Source organism: Neodiprion virginianus, chromosome 3, assembly GCF_021901495.1.
Source record: "Neodiprion virginianus isolate iyNeoVirg1 chromosome 3, iyNeoVirg1.1, whole genome shotgun sequence".
Classification (NCBI taxonomy): Eukaryota; Metazoa; Arthropoda; class Insecta; order Hymenoptera; family Diprionidae; genus Neodiprion; species Neodiprion virginianus.
The window spans coordinates 12,465,811-12,489,578 of record NC_060879.1 but is presented as its reverse complement, the minus strand read 5'-3'; the positions used below and the strand labels follow the sequence as shown (position 1 = coordinate 12,489,578).

General features: G+C 39.0%; 1 protein-coding gene, 1 long non-coding RNA gene and 1 pseudogene across 2 annotated transcripts in view; all 3 read left to right on the top strand.

Moving 5' to 3' along the window:
* The window catches only part of LOC124301145 (sodium-dependent dopamine transporter), a 571,198-nt gene that overhangs the window by 167,590 nt on the left and 379,840 nt on the right, over window positions 1-23,768 (top strand). The gene's annotated exons all lie outside the window — the stretch shown is intronic.
* On the top strand, window positions 10,666-12,651 carry LOC124301151 (uncharacterized). The gene is made up of 3 exons (XR_006907413.1): window positions 10,666-10,798; window positions 11,345-11,346; window positions 12,632-12,651. It is a non-coding gene; the product is annotated as an uncharacterized LOC124301151 (long non-coding RNA).
* LOC124301148 (LIM and senescent cell antigen-like-containing domain protein 1) lies at window positions 18,400-19,454 on the top strand (annotated as a pseudogene).

Genomic DNA, 23,768 nt, shown 5'->3' with positions numbered 1-23,768 from the left:
TAGCATCGCATTCCCGCAGCGAAACGTAGGATCAGTTAGTTTCTCCACGATCGTTGATGTGAACAGTATATTTCGTCCCATTTACAGTTTGAAAGCGTGTTTTGTGTTATTACCGTTGTTTTTCGCTTGTGTCAAACATTGTTGCTTTTGAGGAAAATTTTACCATCAACCGTTTTATAAAAAAACCCGTCATGGATGACGCGGAAATAGTCCGAATGATTGACCAGTTGAATCTAGCACATAGTGACGAGGAAGAAATCGTGGCACCAAGAAGTCGGCATCCACGTAAGATCTACAGTGATAGTGAAGCGAGCGATGATAGCGAATCAGAATTAGAGGGAAACGATACCGAGGAAGAGCTGAGAGATTTCCGTGAAGTTACCGTGGCCAACGACAGCGAATATAATCCTCGCCCACAATTTATGGAGATTGCTGGGCCTAAACATATGCCAGCAAGAAATTCCATGCCGAGAGCGTATTTTGATCTTTTTTTTACGGAAGAATTTTTGAGCTTATTGAGAAATGAGACGAATCGATATGCCAGGCAGTTCCTCAATAGAATCAATGTTCCCTCAGGATCCAGAACAACAGAGTGGAAGGCAACCACAGTTTCAGAAGTAAGGGCTTTTATTGCTGTGCTCTTGGAAATGGGTATAACACGTAGACCGACACTTTTCAGTTATTGGTCAACAAACCACAGACAAATCCCATGGTTTGGCCAAATGTTCAGTCGCAACAGATTTCAATTAGTTTGTAGGTTTTTCCACGTAGTAGACAATGAAAAATTACCAGCACGTGATAATCCAGAATATGACCCTACAGCGAAATTTCAACCAGTCGTTATCCATGCAAACAATAAGTTCAAATTTCATTATTCGCCTAACCAACATCTGAGTATTGACGAATCATTAGTCGGCTCGAAGTGTAGAACGTCGTTGATTCAATATCTGCCAAATAAAAAGCATCACAGGTGGGGTATCAAGTTTTGGATGTTGACTGATGCAGTTACCCATTACTGCTTATCGTTCTTCTGCTATAGAGGAGCTAGGGATCAAACCGATAAAGAAGAAATAAAGAAGAATGGTCTTGGCCACGTCGTGATTCATAAATTATTGAATATGGGCAATTATTTTATGAAAGGCTATCACGTGGTAGCAGACAACTTTTTTACAAGCATTCCCTTAGCAAGAGCACTGTTTGAAAAAGGGACATATCTGACTGGCACAATCCGCAGCAACAGGAAATATATTCCATCATTTATGAAGACTAAATTGCAAGAGGGCGCATCTAAGTACGCCCGAAATAATGAAGTCTTACTATTAGCGTACCGGGAAAAAAAGTCGCAGAAGAAAAATGTTTTACTGATGTCCACATTTGAGAAGGCTCAGAACAAAACGACTACAATCAGGAAAAGGAATGCACAAATACAGGTCGAAAAACCAGCAATCGTAGCTGAATATAACAAACACATGGGAGGCGTAGACACGTCAGACATGATGCTATATTCATACTTAGATGAAAGAAGAGCCATCAAATATTGGAAAAAAGTAGTTTTCTCCATTTTCTCCCGAATGGTGTTGAATGCCTACATATTATATCGGCACAATACAGACGGCAAAACCAAAACAAGACTGGAATTCATTACTGATGTTATCCAGTCGATAACCACTGAATGGTTGGCACTAAAGAGGATAGCACACGACACACCATTAGCGGAAACTTCAACAAATGTGCCCCGCATAGGTGTACGGAAACTGCCTGAAAAACTGGAAAGGGTTTGCGTGGTGTGCAGCAGAAAGGATGGTGGCCCAAAGAGAAAATCACGCACAGTTTGCAATAAGTGCAACAAAGGATTGCATGGAGTGTGCATTAGTAGCCACGAATGCTAAATAAATTATTTGTGTGAGTTGCAATAACAAAATTTTACACATTTGCAATATATATATAAATATTTATGACAACATAATTTTGTTTCAGCAATGTTATATTACCGATAACAATTACATATTTCGAAAGAGATAATCCGCCTGGCGCCTACCGTGTACCTTCAAGTTATGTTTTATTTTTGTTATGTAATATTGTTTATCTTGTTACAAAATATATTGGAAATACAAAGTATATGCTTCATTATAATTGACCCATATAAAATTGTGGTGAAAAGATGGCTGTTTGTATGTGCAAACACGTTTTGTACGAGAGAACTCAACTTTTACTTCATTTATAAACATATATACCTTTGTTTTTTCTATAATTCTCAAATGAGTACAAAAAAACTAGTGTCATTGTTTCGTTCTGTATTTCATCTATAATACGCAGCTTTTTGAATCATGTAAATATCGTTTCTCGTTTGGTTTTTATAAGCATTTTCCCGAACCCTTGTAAAACTGTGAAATTCGGCCGGTTTTTCTCGCATAGGCACCTCCATTTCGCCCGGCACTAAAAGGGCTAAATATAAACGCATGAGGTTCAGCGCGCATCCTCTTTAAACCACCTTACGCTTGGGCAGTTCTACCGGTCGAATACAAAGCTACTAACGCTTGGCTAACACGCAATTTTCATGGAATACCATGGAATGTCAGAATTAAACCTTACGCTAGGGTGGAGAAAGTTGTAAAAAAGGTAGTTGAATACGTAGCACGCTACGTATACGTCAAAGGGAAGGAGAAGAAACGGTGGTTGATGAAAATCTTCGATAGTGCAAAACCAGGCATGAACACGGAAGACTTGTACATTTCACCCCTATCACTGGAAAAACTGAAACATATGAAAGAGGTGGGATGGCGCGATGATAGTCACGGATACGTTTCAATGGCATACAATTGTGCTTTCGAAAAGATCCAGGGACTGCAGAAGTGGTGTGTGATGAAGTGCATCGGGTCTCTCGCGGAATTGTTCTGTCCATATAATAAATTGGGCAATTTCAAGGAAACGAGGGCTGAAGATATCGCGAATTTACCAAAGGAATTTATTCTCACGTTCGCGCCAAACTCCATTGCGCTATAAACTGCCTGATAATATGCGAATGGCCGATAACATTGTCAGCTACCGCACATGTCCCCTACATTATAAATTTATAATTCAACTGATTCTAACAGTAATGCATTCAATGGTTCACCTCCCATAGTTAAAGACTGCCTACAATGCAGACTACTATCCAAAAAATGTAAAAATTAAGAGTAGAAAAAAATATTGATCTAATTTTTTGCAATTATGTATTCAGATTTGCATTACGATTACCCATACAGTAGCGCTCAAAAGTATTTTGATACTATGTAATTCGTAATTACTTTGATCACTCGTTTTTCTTACTTTTCTTCATTTTCATTTTATTTTCAAGGAATTGAGCGTTAATTTTTAACAATTATGTAGAATATCGAATTTCATTCAACAAATAATATTATTGATTCTTATAGCTTATACTTGCATGTAATTAACTCAATTACTATCTTTGTCAAAACACTTTTGAGCGCTACTGTAGTTTTGAGTAAAATTAGCTATAAAATGTCATATTTTCATATTTTCGTACACATGGATCTAAAATATCCACAAGGGTATTTATATTGGCGGAGACAGCATCTGTGTAAAGAAATAAAAATACCTATCAATCGCACTTGATTGATTGTCTAATTAGTATTATTTTATCGCATTGTCATACTACACACCATTCTAACTTCTCACTATAACTCTAAAGTCAAATTTCAAAAAGTTTTCAAATGTTTTTAAAAGTTTCTTAACATTGTCAATAGTTTCTGAAAGTTTTCAAATGTTTTTAAAAGTTTCTTAACATTGTCAATAGTTGCTGAAAGTTTTCAAATGTTTTTAAAAGTTTCTTAACATTGTCAATAGTTTCTGGAAGTTTTCAAAAGATTATATAAGTTTTCAAAAATTTCCACAATTGTTTAAGTAGCAATATAAGGAGAGGTCTACTTACAGATTCCTGTTACTGGAACTTACCAACATCCTCCCCAGACTCAAACCCTTCTCCGCGGTGACGTCACAGTCCGCCGTACCGACTTGAGGTCAAAAACGTGCAACCTTATCGACAATTTTATCGGCCGACGGTCAAAATCGCACTGCTTTACCGAGAATTCTTATCGGTCGAACGTCAAAATCGAGCTGCTTTACCGACAAACTTACCGACCAAACGTCAAAGTCTCCATATTAAGTAGGGGGGACGTGAACTTTTTTACAGACCTGGATGGTGGTGATCCGTCCCGCATTCTTTTCGCACGATAGAACTGCTGATGTGTAACATCAATCACCTCAAATTCCTTTCCCACGGTAGGACTGCTGATGTGGAACATCAACCACCTCGCGTTCTTTTCCCTCGTTGTCAACCACACGACATTCCAAAATTAATGATCCGAAGAATTGTTTTTTACCAACTCGGATGTCGATACGTTATCATCCACGTGACATTCTTTTTGGCTTGTAACTGTAATGTGAACTTTACGATGAATATGGAACGGGTTCAGTCAATGTTAGAGTGCAAGGTCGACCGATAGCTGCGGTAGTATAGGATTCAAAACTATGGATCTGCGGTGTTGGGTCACTATCGCTCTAGGAATGCAAAACATAACTCGGTTTGAGTACAGCTCGGTTGAGGATGGAGAGCAAGGTTAAATGCTACATAAGCTTCGTATTGGAAAAAATTCTCTCTTAAGAGCTAATGTGAAGGTGTAAAATTAATTCATGAATATTCTCTAAAAAACAGTTTTATTGAGTACAATTTTCAGGGTACAGTTGAAAATCACTTCACAACGATAGTACAGCGCACGCGCACACAAACATACGTACAGAGCTGTCCTATAAAAAGGACGCTCATCACTGCAAATGATCATTCAGTATCAACTTGTCAAGTATACGTGAGGAAAAAGCTAAAGATGGAATCCACGAAGTGTTTGAGATTGATTGTTATTATGGAATCAGCGTATAAAATCTTGGGAAAATCATCATCAACAGCAGAAATTCAAAAATGGATAAAGTTCGGAAGTCACAATATTCGGCTGCTGAAAAAAATTTTACGAAAGGCTTCAACGATTGGAGAAAAGACAAGAATCATCACAACGACCGGACTCTTGAAAGCGCTCGCGGAAAAATTCAAACTTGTTTAGAAAACGGGCAGAGGTACGCGGAAAGAAAGAAGAAACGATCGAGTTCACTGGGAAGATTGGAATCAGGTTTTGAGGGAGAATTCGAACTGGATCCATCGTCAATTTGAAGCATAAAGATGTGGAGAGATTTCCAGACGACGCAAAGGTACTGACTGTGACAAGACTAAAAAACGCTTTAAAGAAAGCTAGGAGCTTGAAAGCCAACGTTATCCTGGTTTGTAAATTTGAAGTTGGAAAAGATGTTCACACGGTTAGAGCCGTGTGACGTTCTTCAATCTCATGTAAATTGCGTTGGTGTTCCCTGATTCTGGTGTTAAGGTGGCGGCCAGTTTGACCTATATAAACTTGGTTGCAATCATTGCAAGGTATTTTATACACAACATTGGATCGTTTGCCAATGGGGATCTTATCTTTTCCCGTATCAAAAACTAGTTGTAAATCTTTTGAATTTTTTCCAACAAACTTGACATTATGTTTGGCGAATAGGCGGTTCAGAGACTCGAAGAGACCAGATACATGTAATATACTTATCCCTGGGATGTGGATGGGATACAGGTTCTTAACTCTAGTAGTGAATAGGTTCAGGCTTTAGTTTAAGTGTTCATTACAGTGTTGTACACAAGAGTGACACGTCTTTGTCGGTAACGCAGTAAGAACTGAACTCCCTTCTCAGGTCAATTGACCCTCTGTCCCCGTTCACCTCCCACTCCACTCTTGCATCCCTCAACGTCATACTTACTCCTACACGCTGTACAAAATACCTCATTACTATACCTAAAACTATCTGATGGCCTGTGCATACTCGCATGTTTCTATTTTTCTGATATTACACTCGGCCATTCTGCAAGGACATCTGCCCTCAGATGTTTTATTCTGCTTCGCTGCTACCTGAATCGTCGTCCTCGTCGTTGGCACCCCACAGCTTCATGGAATCAGCCGTTGTTGATGTTTGGTTAGGCCCTTCGTGCTCCCCAACCTTTTGAACTGTGTAGCGGTCATTTCGTAATGCCCGTATCACTCTATACGGACCCAAAAACTTGCCTTTCAGCTTTAACCCAGCTCCGAACTGCGTCCTTTTTATTGCTACTAAGTCGCCGCTCTCGTACTGCCGGGCATCCTTCCTCCCTTTATTGTAGTTTCTTTTGTTCTTCTCTTGTGCTTCAGTGATCGCTTTTGCTGCCTCCTCGCGCAACACACACCTGTTTTCATCAAATTGTGCTGTCCACTCTGCTTCAATCAACTCTCTGACCTGCATGTCCTCCTTGATCCGCATATCCACCCCAACGAGCAACTGAAATGGCGTCTTCCCGGTGCTCCTGTTGACTGTGGAGTTCAGAAACCTTTGCACCTTCTCGACATGTTTGTACCAATCGTCTGGATTAGGCGCCGTCAGTTTTGTTAACAATGGTATGAGAGTACGGTTTACTCTCTCTACCTGTCCGTTCCCCCTGGGAACCCCGGTCGTAATTAAGAAATGCTCTACACCTTCTGTGATACAGTAGTCCTTGAATGCATTAGACGTAAATGCTGTCCCTCGATCGGAGATGATTCGTTTCGGATTTCCAAACACGGCAGCTTGCTTTGTCAATCTGTCTAATACCTCCACTGTATCAGTAGATTTAGTGGGATAAAGCCACGTAAACTTTGTAAATGCATCCACCACTACAAAAATATGCGCATATCTTTTCTTTGTAACAGTCATTGGGCCCACATGGTCAATATGGTAAGTATCCAACGGCGTGTCTCCTTTGTCCAAAGGATTTAAATACCCCTCTTGTTTACCCATTTTCCGCTCAGCCAAAATACAGTCTAAACAGTTGGCTATCACGTGCTCAACCTTTTCTCGCAGCCCCTTAAACCAGAAGTCTTGCTTAACAAACGCTTTGGTCTTTGTGACCCCAAAGTGGCCACGTTCGTGTGCCTGCTTGACTACCTGGGTCTGCATCGCCTTAGGTACTACAATTAGCAAATCGTCTTTACAATTTTTGTACAAAATATTATTTCTAATTACATACCCCTCGGTCCGGCTGTACGTTACGGCATCTATAAGCTTACGGACTTCACTGTCCTTGTTTTGTGCGCTTCTTAAACGTGCAATCAACCCATCTTCACTCTCGCTTACACACATGACACTCGGCAATGGATTTCGGCTTAATGCATCAACATGCTGCATACTTTTACCTGGCCGATGACATACTTCATACTTAAAATCACCCAACAATAAAGCCCATCTGGCCACACGCAAACATAAATCTTTCTTTTTCATGGTCATTGCAAACGCTTGACAATCAGTTACAATAGTAAATGGTATAGGCAGTAAATACACTCTAAACTTAACCAATGCCTTAACAATAGCTAGCACTTTCAATTCATAACTCGTGTACTTAGACTCTGCAGGAGTTGTTTTCCCACTGGCAAAATAAACCGGATGGAACCTCTCATCGTCCGGGTCTAATTGCATCAATATTGCCCCGTACCCTTCTATAGACGCATCCGTATGCAATTCAGTCTTAGCCCCTATTCTGTATAATTTTAACACAGGATTGTTGGTAAGTACTGCCTTCAAGGCCTCGTATGCTTCTGTTTCATGATCCCCAAACCGAAACTTTACGTCCTTTCTCAGTAAATCTGTTAACGGCTTAGCAATCTTCGCGTACCCTCTTATAAATTTTCTAAAATAACCCGTAAGTCCCAAGAAACTTTGGACTTTTTTGACAGATGTTGGCTTGGGAAAGTTTGCCACGGCCTGGGTTTTATGAGTAGATGGTTTTATGGTGTCTTTCGAAATGACATACCCCAAGTACTCGATTTCTTTTAACATGAAACGACATTTTTCCCAGTTTATAACTAGCCCGTACTCTTCGGCTAATTTTATAACCATTACCAAACGTTCCCATGCCTCCTGGAGATTCTTCGCCAGGATAACAATATCGTCCATATATACTATGACAATACCCTTATCTATAAGCTCCTTAAATATCATCGTAATATATTTCTGAAATACAATCGGGGAAATCTTTAAACCAAACGGCAATTTTAAAAACTCGTACTGTCCCGTCGGTGTGACGAAACCTGTATATTTACGACTCTTTTCGTCTAGCCATACATGAAAAAACCCATTCTTTAGATCTAGCGTTGTAAAATACTCCGAACCCTGTAACGCGTCTAAAATATCATCTAATAACGGCAACGGGAAATGTGGACATTCAATAAGCTCATTTAACTCGCGAAAATCTATACAGACTCTAATTGAACCATCCTTTTTCCTTACTACTACTATAGGACTCGCGTATTCAGAATTTGACGGTCTTATCACTCCGTCCTCTACCCACATCTTCATTAAATCATCGACTTCTTTTTTTTCGCAAGGGGCCAGTCTTCGCGGCCGTCTAACAATTGGCTTCTCGCTCTTTAAAACAATTTCAGCTGTTAATCCAACATCTCGCGTCTTTTCCGGCTTATACCCGTTAATAATGTCTCTCAAAGCGTCTCGATAAGGTATATCTTCAACATAAGATAAGTCTACCTCCTTGGTCTTCTCTATAACATTTATACTAAATATCTCCGGCGCATTTACGTTAGTCTCGGCTTCATCTAATTTAAAAAACGTCACTTCACCTCGTTTGACCCTAACTTCTACTTGGTCCAAGAAGTCAGTACCCAACAATAAACCGTGATTTGTTAAAACCTTATTAGATACTACATGCAATGTTACTGGCAAATTGTGCCCATTAGTATTAATTACCTTAGAAAAATCACCCCAAGTTTCATTACCAGTGGATCCAACACCTGCAAACTCAATTCTGCGGTTACCTAAAGGTGGTGACCCCAATCTTACATACTCATCTGATCTTATAAACGTTAAATCACTCCCCGTATCCACTAACGCTACAAACTTAGAGTCATCTATTGACACTTCCTTGGTGTACTTCTTCATATCTAGTCTTGAGATCACACATGATTCTTTCTTCTTGTCCGGGCACCGCGCCGCGATGTGCCCAAACTTATTGCAATTGAAACACTTCGCTCCTTTTCCTTTATCCGGACACTCCGCACTAATGTGATCTTCACCGCCACAATTAAAACACCTCGTTTTGTCACTTTTCTCACCAACTGCCCGCTTCCTCGGATGACCTTTTGCTTCCGGCTTCTTCGTCTTGTCGTCTCTCCTCTCGACGGGCTTTGGCTTCGTCTTCATGTCCCTTTTCATCGCTTCGTACTGTTTGAACCGCTCTTTCAACTCTTGCATCGTCTTGGCACCATACAGTGCACTTTTGTTTGTTACTTCGTCAGGAATACCCTGAATAATGTACTCAACTAATGATCGTGTATCCACTGTTCCTTGCCCTGCAATCTCACGCATAGCGTACATGTACTGTTGCAGCGTCTCCTCCGTTTTCTTCTTCCTTTGCCCCAGCTCTCGGTGAATCTGCTGATCGGTCACTTTTTCTTGGAATTCGTCCTCCAGGACTTTCTTGAGCTTAGCCCACGTCTTCGTACACCTTTCCTGCCGCACAAAAGCCAACGCTGAACCCGCCAACATCTTCTTTCCGAACGCGACTTTGTGTACGTCAGTCCACCCTCAAACTTCCGCCATCTCTTCAAAATCTTCAAGCCAACGAGAAACGTTCATCAAATCGTCCCCGCTGAACTTCTCCAATGAGTTCTCCACGTCTTTTAAGAGCAATAACGTCTGCTTGGGTCTGTTCGGTCGTCGGATTACTGGGGTTGCACGGTCTACTTCGTCGTTGTTTTGAAGGTTCACCTCTTGGTCTGCCCCGGCGTCTTCCGGGATGCCTTCCGGTTCCTCTTCTTCGTCTTCATCTTCTTCTTCTTCGTCGTCGTCGTTGTCGTCTTCCTCGGCCTCTCGCGCCCCGTGCTCCCGTTCCAACCTCAACGCCGCCATCAACCGCTGTAAAAGTTCCCGCTTCCGACCTGATACCCTGAGGCGTCTTCCCCTGAGCTCAGCTTTTAGCTCTGGTACGGTCATTTGGGCCACTTCTTCATCGGTTAAACCCAACACTTCGTTAACTCCTCCGTTGTTTGCCATTTTATCAAACTACACTGTCACACTTAACTTTAAACTCGAACTGTCACAATCTAGATCCCGGTTGAGCACCCAAATGTAATATACTTATCCCTGGGATGTGGATGGGATACAGGTTCTTAACTCTAGTAGTGAATAGGTTCAGGCTTTAGTTTGAGTGTTCATTACAGTGTTGTACACAAGAGTGACACGTCTTTGTCGGTAACGCAGTAAGAACTGAACTTCCTTCTCAGGTCAATTGACCCTCTGTCCCCGTTCACCTCCCACTCCACTCTTGCATCCCTCAACGTCATACTTACTCCTACACGCTGTACAAAATACCTTATTACTATACCTAAAACTACCTGATGGCCTGTGCATACTCGCATGTTTCTATTTTTCCGATATTACATACATATGGGATGGGGATATATGTAGTAGCAGGTCTATTGTTATCGTCTGCGGGAGCAGAGTCAATATTATTGTCAGGTAAGTTGTTGATGTAGGTGCGTCTTTTATTAATACGTTAGTGTAATAGGCCATGAGGATAATCATTCAATCTTAGTATATTGTATATGAGCGACAGATTTTTTTCCTGGAACTCTGTACTAGAAAGTTTGATGGCTCGGTCAACTCGGTTAATGATGGTGCCTATTTTGTAGGACATTGGATGGTGATAATTAAAATTCAGATATCTTTGTGACCAGGTTTTTTGTGGAACCAATCCGTTTTGATATTATTGTTGTTGTGTATCAGAAATACATCTAAGAAATTGATGGCGTTATTTTCTTCTGTTTCGATAGTAAATTGTAAACGTGGGTGATATCGGTTAAAAGTAATAAGAGTGTGATCTATTTTTTCTTTAGGAACAGCAGTAAGAATATCATCAACATATCGAAAATAGAACGGTAAATCAAAATCAAGATTGTTAATGCAAGACGTTTCCAAGTCTTCCATGACAAGGTCTGACAAGATTGGGGAGAGAGGAGATCCCATGGGCAACTCGAATTGTTGTGCATACGTATCGTTGTTAAATTTGAATATTGCAGATTCAAAACATATTTTTAAAGCTTTATCTAGTTCAATAAGGGGAATTGGGATCTTATTTTTGAGAGAAGCCCAACGGTTGTTTACTGCGCGCAATGCGAGATCTGTCGGAACGTTGGTAAATAGTGATATTACATCTAGCGATATTAAAGTATAGTTGTCTGGGATAATCAATGTTTTTATTGTGTCAACTAAGGAAAAGCTATCTTCAACTCTAGAGATGGGAGGTGTGATATTAGTGGTGAGCCATGAATTAATTGTCTTGGCTAAGGCATAGGTCGGGCTATTGACAAATGAGACGATAATTCCTAACGGGACTTCCTCTTTGTGAATTTTAGGTAGCCCATATGCGCGTGGAGGGATACTGTTGTAAGTAGAAATGCTTCTATGTAGGTTTTTGCTTATTAGTTTGGAGGTAAACCAATTGAACGTGAGTTTATTCACCTTAGTTTGTAGGGAGTTACACAGATCATATTTAGCAATTCTGTAAGTGTTGGTGTCAGAAAGCTGCTGCCTCATTTTGTTGTTATAAGAGTCTCTATGCATAGCAACCAACGTATTGCCTTTGTCAGCTTTTAAAAACATAATGTTAGGGTTGTTTTTTTTAAAAGTCATGGTGTCACGAATTTTTTGTCAGTGACTGAATTATTGATGTTGTTTCTGGGGTACTTTGGGAAAACAAGAACTCGGTTAGTGAAATCGGATCTAACTTGATTTCTTGACTCAGTAGGAAAACTCGTAATTTTTTCTTCAAAATTGGAAATGAGGTTGAAGACCGGAAGATCGCGATAGTTGTATGGACGTCCGAATTTGTGACCAAGTTGTACTATTTCAGTAACATTTTCAGGAATAGGAATGTCGGTTGGATTTATTAACCAATTATTTTTTCCAATTGAATACGAATCTTTGTGTTTGTTCGAAGATTTTTTTTGAGCAAGTAAATTGTTGAATTTATTGATATTACGATTTTTGATAGCAATGAATTTATTGTTTAACATCCGATGTTGGGATTCAAAGAATTTATTTCCTGAAGTACTCCCTAGTTTGAGGTTGATTTGTTCTGCTAGGTTGATCAATATCTTTTCAGAGTTGATAATATGTGTATGGACATCATTGATTTCTAAATTCAGTAGCGATATTTGGAAATAAGTTGTAAGTTGTTTAGCTTTGGTTTTTGATCTTGACAGGTTAAAATTAATACTATCAAAGGTAGTCTTTGAGAAATTTAAATGTTTAGGCATTATTCCTTGTTTCTTACATCGAAGAAGAGAGTCCTGTGGTTCTTCATCCTCGACATTTTTTCGGCTGTCCGGATCCAACGGCATAAGTAATCAGCTGTAATAAATACAGTTTTAATATAAAAGTAGTTTAATATAAAATAAAATTAAAAAAAGTTTAATATAAAATAAAAAAAAAAAAAAGTAATCAGCTGTAATAAATACAGACAGTTAAATAAATAATTCGTTCTGAGGAGGGCCCATATCCGGGTCGAAACGTTAGCTAAAAATACGTTTACTTAATTGACCGATCACCAAGATTCTATAATAGATAAAGTTTCCTATGTCCCTAGACAAAAACACTATTTCAAAATTTGAGAAACTTAACGGACTTTCCATCAAGGCTTATGGTATAGACCAAGGTGATCGGAAAAAAGTGAAATAGTACCGATTCGTCTGAGTCAGAATGAGTCTGATAAACCTGTAATTCATCTTTTAGCGATAGAAACTGAAATCACTGACGATGACGATGATGTTGATAGGGAAAATTATAAAAATAATGGAATCTTTCATCTTACTTGTATTCAAAATTTGTCTCGATTAACAAGTTCTTAAATTTCTAACCGTAATGGTCGTACTTGGTTATGTGATAGATATTTGACTTAGTTTCAATCTGAAAGATGTTCAACAAAGCACAAAGTTTATTGCATGAGTTTGAACGAGACCAAAGTTGAATTACCCACAGAGGAGGAAAAGATATTGAAATTCAAAAATTTCAAGCACAAAGAAACCGTTCAATTCTGCATTCATGCGGATCTTGAATGTTTGCTGCAACCTATTCATATTCAAGTGTTAGAAAGTAGAACAATTCACCAGAACCATGTTCCGTACAGCGTAGCATATTACCTTCATTGCGTCTTCGACGATTCGATTTCAAAGTTCAAAATTAACCGTGGAGAGACTTGCATCCAATGGTCCGTGAATGAGTTGTGGAAATTGGCATATTCGTTAGAAAAGTATTTCAAAACGGTTGTACCTATAGATCGGCTCACTTGCAATCAGCTCAAAGAATTTAATTTATTAACGGTGTGTCAAATTTGCGAAAAACCGTTTACGCTCAAAGACGTCCAAACATCGCGATCACAGTCATTTCACTGGAAAGTACCGTGGTGCTGCTCACCGAGGCTGTAATCTAAATTATCAGAACTCACATACTATCGCGATGATATTCCATAATCTGTCAGGTTGCGATTCGCATTTTCTGATTAAAGCAGGTACTATTCTGCTTCGACCCGCTACTGAAGAAAAGTATATTTAGTTTACAAAATTTGTAAAAGGAACGGAATTACAGTTTAGATTTATAGATTCGTATTGTCTTATGCCCAGCAGCCTCAAAAAATTGGCAACGTATTTGAATGATAACAAACAGGCAATCACATGTAAATTTTGCACTAGCTCTGTTGGATGAGAGTTTGTCACACTTGAATCTCGCGCGCCTGTGAGCGCCATTGAAAGAGAGGCGTCAGTGCGAGTATAATACGAGTAGAGCGCTGGTGTGCCTGAGCATGTACAAGAGAGATAGAGTGAGAGCCACAAAAAACCTTGAGCAGATAGTTGAGCGTTCAATTGAATTTCAGAATTTGTGTGCCTTGTTTTATAAAGGTAAGTGTTAAGGGTAAGTTAGTGAGTTCTTTATGAGATTCCTTGGCCGAAGACACGAGACAGACCGAAGGACAGGAGACAGAAAAGATCCCGGAGGAAGAGATTTTCTTCCAAAGTTCTGGCGGGGACCAAGATAAGGACAGGTGAACCGACCCGGGGTTTCCTCTGGACACAGCACACCCTAGAGTTGGGAGGACAAAAGTGAGAGGAAGCGGATGATTCCCAATTTGCTAAACAAATTTGGGGGAAAAATACACGATTGATCAGACTTATAACTCATTCAATAAAAGAAAAGGAACGATCTTATCTGAATATCCGGAAAACCCAGGCTAAGACCGGACAAACAGTACGGCTAGAGGTAACATCGGGAACAGCCAAAGACGGCAGATTCGTCGGGAAAAATCTATGAAAACTCAAAGAAACTGATATATTGGTTAGAAACAGAAAAAAAAACAGAGGATCGAGCAAACGCTCACTACTTCATTCAAGCGCAGAACCGAAACACTCAGTCCATTGCGACTCTTTCAAATGGAGCTCCTACGTTATATATTTGAAGAGAGCTCTTCCCTTTTTCACGAGGTCCCTTCTTGGCTAAACAAACCGTGCAAGTTCTGCGCCAATTTTCAACGTCAGCTCGGCAGTGAGCCCAAAAATACCTTTCTCTGATCCTACCTAAAGTCTTATTAGAAGCGAAATGGCCACCGACAGGTGAATCATGAAAGCTTGACAAAATCTCGGCTATCTTTTCTTTGGAGTCAGGTGATTCCCATTTCCTATAAAGCAACTGATCGAGGAGAAACAAGGAGTCCCACTGCGCCCAGTAAATTTTCAAAGACTGACTCATAGAAGATATTTCTTCCCACTGAGGCCTGACTCCTGTGGATTTTCAATTCCGAACTAGGAGGAGATCTGAATCTTTCCCCGGAGCGATGATCCAGTCTTCTTTATTTTCAACGAGAGAAATTTGACGAACGTTAAGCGGGGGATCTAGCTGTTTATTTAAACGAGAGCACTGTTTGCAATCGTCCCCGCACGAACGACGAGAAAGTGCATCAGCATTACCATGCAGAACTCCGGGACGGTGTTTAATTTCGAAGTCATATTGACTTAACCTCTCCAACCATCGAGCTACTTGGCCTTCAGGTGATTTGAACGAAAGAGGCCAAGTTAAGGAAGCATTGTCTGTCCGAATCAAAAATTTCCTTCCATAAAGATAATGATCGAAATGGCAAATAGATTTTACCATCGCTAATAATTCCCAACGGGTAACACAATAATTGCGTTCCGGTTTAGACAAGACCCGACTGAAATAACTAATAACGCGCTCTTGGTTATCCTGAATTTGAGACAAAACCCCACCTATACCACAGAGAGAAGCGTCAGAATCCACGATGAATTGAGAATCGGAGATGGGATAAGCTAATATCGGTGACGAAGTTAATAATTTTTTAAGGAGAACAAAGGCTCCTTCGCATTCGGAAGTCCAATCAAAAACAACTTTAATTCCTGTAAGAGCATGGAGGGGTCTCGCTATAGAAGCAAAGCCCTTAACGGAACGTCTGTAATAAGTACAAAGTCCTAAGAAACTTTGAACCTTTGCTTTTGAATCGGGACGAGGCCAATTCAAGACCTTTTCTATTTTAGAAGGATCTGTCTTAACACCTTCCGCTGAAACGACGTGTCCGAGAAAAGATACTTCCTTTTTGAAAAAATTACATTTTTTGGGACTCATTTTTAGACCAGCTTGGAATAAACGACTAAAAACCTGCTTAAGATTTTCCAAATCCTCATCAAAAGTCTTACCAAACACAATGATGTCATCGAGATAAACTAAACAAATCTTGCCAGTCAGACCTTGAAGGCCGAATTCCATCGCTCTTTCGAAGGTAGCTGGTGCATTACAAAGGCCAAAAGGCATAACTTTAAATTGCCAAAGTCCACCTAACCCTGTGACAAAAGTTGTTTTCGCTTTGTCTAACGGATTCATTTCAACTTGCCAATAACGACTCTGTAAATCAATCGTAGAGAACCAACGGGCACCAGAAATTAAATCAAGGGTATCCCCTATCTGAGGAAGCGGATACGCATCTTTCTTGGTGATCTCGTTCAACTTCCTATAATCTATACAAAACCTCTTGGAACCATCTTTTTTATTGACCAAGACAATGGGAGAAGCCCACGGACTAGAAGACGGCTCAATAACATCTGCTGTTCTCATATCCTCTACTAATTTTTCAACTTCCCTGCGACCGTTTAAAGAAAGCCGCCTAGCTGCCTGTTTAATCGGAGCGTTATTCCCTACATCTATCGAATGCTTAGCTATGGTACATCTCCCGATGTCGGCAGAGTCTTTAGCAGAAGTCTCTTCAAAATCGTTGAAAAGGCAAACGAGACTGTTAGTCTGAGCGATATCTAAATCTTTAGAAGACCTAGTAAAGAGTTCCGTCAGATAAGAAGGAACGACTAAAGAGTCCGACACATGTTCTAAAACGCGCAAAGACGAGAGGGTTTCTTTCTGTTCAGAAGACTTAATAAACCTAGACGTTTCGAGGTTGATTTTTGATCTGCCGATTGGAGTTTGATCTATTGTAACGAGAGAAACCACTATTTTTCCTTCCTGGAAGAGAATCTGAGCTAGGCTGATTGACTGAAGGACGGGACGAAGAATTTTCTGAAGGTTCAGTTCGGCTCAATCAATGAAGTTGACGCGAACCTAAATCCGCCTCGTTTATGGCTTCTAATTCTAAGCCCTTAATAATTGCTTCATGTAGAGAAGTTGGAGCTGCGAGCCTCAGATGATACCGAAGCTCCGGATTCCGAATCGCATTAATGAATTTCGCCCGAGCTATCTGATCTCTAGCTTTTTCTGCACAATCAGTAAGGGAATGTCGAGCGAGACGTTCGACGTCATTTCCGAGAGAGGCTAAATCTTCCTTGGGCCCTTGACGTCTATTTTCAAACTGAGTAAAATAAAGTTTGGAAAGATGTTCTTCGCCAAACCGGAATTTAAGAGCCGCACAAATGCTGTCGAAATTTTCAGAATCCGAATCTGAAAGCGATCCAAGAACTACCAAGGCCGGACCAGACAAAGACGCTGTCAAATTAGCTGCTTTCTGGGACGGATTCCAACCATTAACCTTACTAATCATGTTGAACTGACGTTCGTATAGACTCCAAGCAGACGAACCGTCATACGAACCGGGCTTCAAATTCGGTTGTTTCGAGGGCAACTCTACAATACTCGCGGGAGGTACAGAGACCTGATTGAGTACGAACGAGCTCTGAGTCTGCGGAGGGAGAACATTGACAGTTCCGCGCGATTTTAAAAAGGCCAAGAACTCTGACTGAATATCCACGCTAGGATGAGACGACGCGACAGGAGGCTCAACTACTTTTGAAATATCACGTGACGGAACATCCTGGAATCGCGAAAACTAGCTAACCTGAGCTTGTCGCGAGACATGAGCAGGTGGAAAATTTTTAGCAACAGGGGGAATTTCGCCTCCCCCGTAAATAGCGTCAGACCTTAATTGATCCGGAATTGAATGAATGGAGGTCCTCCTTGCTGGGACCGTGACTGAAGGAAGAGAAGTCCTTCTACCTGGGGATGGGATTGGGCGAAATGGGAGTTTCTGCGGCCGCTCCTGTAGCCTCAGCACACCTTGCAGGATCCCGATCAGCGCCTGGGACACGATTTCCTGTTGTTGACGTTGTTGGGAGAGGAGTTCGTGCAGAAGATTCTGCTGTTCTTGTTGCTGCTGTTGTAGCAGTTGTTGATGTTGTTGTTGCTGTTGTTGATGTTGTTGTTGCTGTTGTTGACGTTGTTGTTGCTGCTGAATCTGACGCATCAGTAAATCTTGGTTTCCCTGGATGAGTTGTGCCAAGAGAGCTAGTTGGGGCTGGGGCTGAACCTCAGCTTCCGAACGAGAAGAAACGGTAGGAAACGCCGGTTCAGGAGAGCGCTGGCACGACGAAACGCGTCCGGCAGCTCGTCGCTCCGCGCGTGATGCTCTCGTCAGAGGAGATCTTTGCATTTTTTTGTATACTTCTTTTCGCTCAAAATCCACTCAAATGGCACAGAGAGAATAATAACATGTCAACTATGCAAACATATTTTAAAATTAAACAGAAACAACTTGATTTCCGCTCAGAGATATAAAAAACAATGTGACGTTTTTTTAACCTTCGATTCGCTTTACAATTTTACTGTTTGACGCCGAATATACTTTTCTGCTGTGTGATGTAACTCAATTCTATTGCATTACTCACGTGATGATTATATTGAAGCCCATTAGTCAGTTGTGCTTAATCAGTATTAATTATTACACCGAGTGGCAAAGTCACAGGGATGTCTCTGGATGACATGTTCTGCTCCTGCTGTCGCGAGGGATTCGAGCCGCACGAGAATATTGTCAATTCTCGCGGAGAATTGTGGCATCCGCAATGTTTTGTTTGTGCACAGTGCTTTCGGCCTTTTCCCGAGGGTATTTTCTATGAGTTTGAAGGAAGAAAGTATTGCGAACATGATTTTCATGTTCTATTCGCCCCTTGCTGTGGCAAGTGTGGTGAATTTGTCATTGGACGAGTAATCAAAGCCATGAATGAACTGGCATCCTGGCTGCTTCCGTTGTGAGGAGTGTAGCGGTGAACTAGCAGAGACTGGTTTCATGAAATGCCAAGGAAGAGCATTGTGTCATACCTGTAACGCTCGAATAAAAGCTGGGGCTCTTGGATAGCATATCTGCCATCAATGCCATGGAATAATCGACGACAAGCCGCTGCGTTTCCGTGGTGAAGTATATCATCCCTACCATTTCAACTGCACGGCTTGCGGGATTGAGTTGAATGCTGATGCCAGAGAAGTTAGGTCCGGGCCTGGATTTGCGGCTAATGAAATGAATGAACTGTATTGTCTGAGATGCCACGACAAAATGGGAATACCGATCTGCGGAGCTTGCCGGCGTCCGATAGAAGAAAAAGTTGTCACTGCCTTGGGAAAACATTGGCACGTAGAACACTTTGTTTGTGCAAAGTGCGAGAAGCCATTTTTAGGTCATCGTCACTACGAGAAAAAGGGCCTTGCTTACTGTGAGACTCATTATCACCAGCTCTTTGGAAACCTATGTTTTGTTTGCAACCAAGTGATTGCTGGAGATGTTTTTACGGCATTAAACAAAGCATTGTGCGTACATCATTTTGCATGCGCATTTTGTGACCAAAAGATGAACCAAAAGACAAAATTCTTCGAATTTGACTCAAAACCCGCTTGCAAGAAATGCTACGAGAAATCTCCCCAGGAATTGAAAAGGCGTATGCGTCGTATGTACGATTTAAATCCAAAAAAAATACCTGCCTAAACAAATAATAAAATACTTTTACCAGATGTGTATAAAAAAAAGTACATGTAGATCTATACGAGTATATTTATTGTGCTTAGCAATGGCCGTTTGAAATTACATTAGACGAAGATCATTCTTTGAAGAAGTAATCAACGTAAAACGTAACATTGATTAAATTTGTCCCCAAGACTACAAAAATATTTTATATAACTGACTTTATTTTTAAGTAAATATTTATCACGTAATGGAAAAATATTACTTGGCCAACTAACGCGCATCTTCTAATTATTCGATATGTACTGTTCGCATTCTGATATTCGGATTTTTCCAAGTATACCTAGAGGATGAATAACCATTTCGATCTAATATTGAAGCATTCTCAAATGTTCGTGCCTTACACCTAGCTTAGGAATAGAAAAAGTATCGCTTATCATAATTCGCAGTAATTATCTTACATTTGACTAACGAGTTATTAATGCATCGTAATATACTACACAAATAATTATACAAACAGAAATTTCACACATGTAAGCCAATAATTATATTGTGAGGAAGGAATGAAGATTAGGGTGACAATCCACACATGTAAGATGCAGTTAACAACTGAAATATTAAAAATATGTACAAATTAGTGAAATACAGAGATATTACCATTTACTAATAATCTTATAGCTAACCTGAATCTATACAATTGCCGATAGCAAACCCTTGTATACATCAATATAATAACATTGATGCTAACAGCTCGGAGTCTTGTTACATACTGACTCTCACACGCGTGTCAATAAGCGACGCAGCCAAGCTTGATTACGCACAAGCTTACATCCCCCCTTTTTAAGACCGAGGGTATGTTCCGTCGGTGTAAGGAACCAACTTACTAGCATGAAAAATATTTGATTCCCTTTTTCTCAATCTACTGTCTAACAAGAACATTACATCAGAAATTTTCCCTTTAATTTTAAACGGACCTACTCTAATTGGATCTATTTTATTTTTATTTAATTTATTTACATTTTGTACATAAACTAAGTCTCCTACATTGTAATTTATTTGCTTTACATTCTTATCATAGTATTCTTTATTTTTGTTGTGAATTTCTTTTGATTTCATAAAAGCTATTTCTCTATTGTTGACTAAGTTTGTTAAATTATTGTCGTTCACTTCTTTGGGTAAAAATGAATCGTTTAATCCTGTCAGCAAATAATTAGGAGTGAATCCGGTCGAACTGTGAATTGTGTTGTTGTAATCCTTTACACATTCTTCCGCCACCTGAGGCCATGATTTATTTTTATCATCATAAATTTTACATCTTATTCTGTTTACCAAGGTCTGATTTGTCCTTTCATTTAATCCATTAGAGAATGCGCAATCCACTGCTGTAAAAACTAATGTTATTTTCTGTTTATTTAAATACTGCTTAAACTGTGCTGAATTTATACCAGGATACTGATCTGATAAAACTAATTTAATGCTTCCATTTTTTTCTACTTTCTTGATTAGATTTATAAAATCTTTTGCAACTTGAGTCTTTGAGGTTATTATGTATGCAAATCTTGTGAAATGGTCCACCGCCAAATGTAAATATTTTTTTTTTTTTATATTGCCTTTGAAACCTCCTACTGTGTCTATAGACACTATTTCGAAAGGTTCTTTTGCTGGTCCAAGTTGAGATAAGGGGGCTTTAAAGATGCCTATTCTCGATTTGTTTTTAATACATGTTTCACAGGCTCTACAAGTTAATTTTATGTGTTTATACATATTTTTGAAATAAAACTTTTGGCCAAAAGTTAAAATTAACTGTTTTGTGCCTATATGACCTTGATCAACATGTACCTTGATGATAAGAGACTTTCCAAATTCTTCAGTGATCCATATTTTTTCTCTATTATTTAGAATTTTATAAATTATTCCCCTTTTAATAACACATTTATCATCAGTTTTTAACTTTTTTTGATTTTCTTTGATATCCTCCAATTTTAGTAAGTTTGTAGTTTTTATCACAGAATCACTTATTGTATCCTCGTGTGATTCCAAAACCGGATTTCTAGACAAGCAATCGGCTTCAATGTTTTCTTTACCTGGATTATACACAATTTCAAAATCAAAATGTGAAATGTAATTCAAAATCTGAACTAGTTCCATATCATTACTTTTTTTTATATTTCATTTTTCCAATGGTCTATGATCAGTGAATACAACGAACTTCTTGCCTATCAAATGAAATTGCCAGTATAAAATGGCTTCTTTAATAGCTAAACATTCTATAAAGATAGCTTTCTTCTTTTTCTGAGCTTCTGTCAACTTTCTAGAAAAGAAAAATACCGACTTTAACGAGTTATCTTCCTGAGGCTGCTTCAATATTGCCCCAACTCCTTCGATACTTGCATCAGTGAAAATAAAAATTGGAGCCTCTGGATCAAAAATTGCCAAAGCGGGAACTGTGCACAAATATTCTTTTGTTGAATTAAAACTGTTCCTACACTCTTCAGACCATTCTAAGGATACATTTTTCCTTAACAAGTTTCTTAAAGGGTCTAGTAAGCCAACATGATTTGGTATAAACTCCAGATAAAAATTTATCTTGCCTAGAAACTGTCTAATTTGTTTTTTTGTCGTAGGAATTGGAAACTTCTTAATAGCCACTAAATTATCGTTTATTGGTTTAATCATATTCTTTCCAATTTCGTGTCCCAAATAAGTTATTTTTTCTTGGGCGAACTGACATTTATTTTTATTCAATTTGAAACCTTGTTCATACAATGCTTGCAGTACTCGCTCCACATGATATAAATGTTCTTCGGAGGTTTTGGAGAACACCAATATATCATCTATGTAGTTCACTGTGAAAGCATCTAATTTATTTTTCCTTATTACGCTTGCTAAGACTCTTTGAAATATAGCAGGAGCCGATTTCAGACCGAAAGGTAAACATCTCCATTGCCAGTGTCCATGATGGGTTACAAAAGCCAATTTATATCTATCTTTTGCACGCACCGGAATCGACCAAAACGCCGAGTTTACATCAAATTTTGAGAAAAATTTACAATTTCTGGCTCGTATTGTGAGATCATCTATCCTTGGAAAAGGTTGTCTTTCTGGCACTACAATTTTGTTTAGCTCTTTAAAATCGATACACAAGCGTGATCTTTTTCCTTCTTCTCTCTTAAAAACCATGGTTACAGGAGCTGCATAAGGACTGCTTGACTCCTCTATTAAACCTGCATTCAACAAATCCTCTATTTGTCTCTCAATCTCTAATTTATCTTGGAAAGAGCATCTGTAGGGTTTCTTTGAAATATATCTATTTTCTGTCAATTTCACTGTGGCTTCATAATCTTTTACTATTCCTATATCAAACTTTGATTTGGCAAATATTATTTCATGTTTCTTTATCATATCCTCTATTTTATTAGTACTTATTTCATTATTGTTACTTTTCTTATCTAAGTTTTTATTTTTCTGTTGTTTCTGTGATATACACAAATTTTCGCTCTGACAGAGTTTGAATTTTTTTATTGAATCCAATCCCAGTAGAAAATCACAATCAATACCTTCCTTAACTATGAAAAACGGAAAATCTTCTTCTAAGTTACCAATTTTAGTACGTATTATTGCAATCCCTTCTGTTTTCGTCGTTCCAGCTACACCTTTAATAGTATCTCTCCCACCTATTATTTGTTTAAAATTTCTTTTATCATTCAAAAAAGAACCGTTAACCATAGAAATGTTGGATCCAGAATCATATAAACCAATTGCTGGGCAACCATTTGCAAAAAGCTTAATTTTAATAAGTGGGAGAACTATTCGTTTTTTGCTTCCTCATAACTTGCTACTACTTCCTGTAATTCATTATTATTTGTAACTTTTATATTTTCATTTTTAAAATTTTTAATTTGCCTATCTTTATTACGGCATATATTTTCTGGATGTAATCTATTTTTGAAACCTAACTTCTCACAAATAGTGCATGGTTTTTTTTCACTTTGCATTCTCTTGTTTATGTTATCATTTTTCGGATCGTTGATTTTACCTAGTTGTTTTAATTTTGACATTAAATTTTCTATATTTGCGATAGATTTCCTATCTAACTTATTTTGAATGAATTTTGGTAAACTGATTACAATCATATTAATTTGTGTGTTTGTAGATAAGCTATCATCCGCTTCCAACAACAATCTCCTTTTTTTTCTAACGCATATTCTAATAACGAGCCGTTATAGAATTTAAAATTATAGGCATACGCTATATCCGTCCAGGATTGTACAGAGAAGGTATCAATGAAGGCGTTATTCCATGCCTCCCAATTTAACAAAGAGTTCTGCCTAAGAAATACATTATACCAATCTAAAGCGGATTTCTCTAA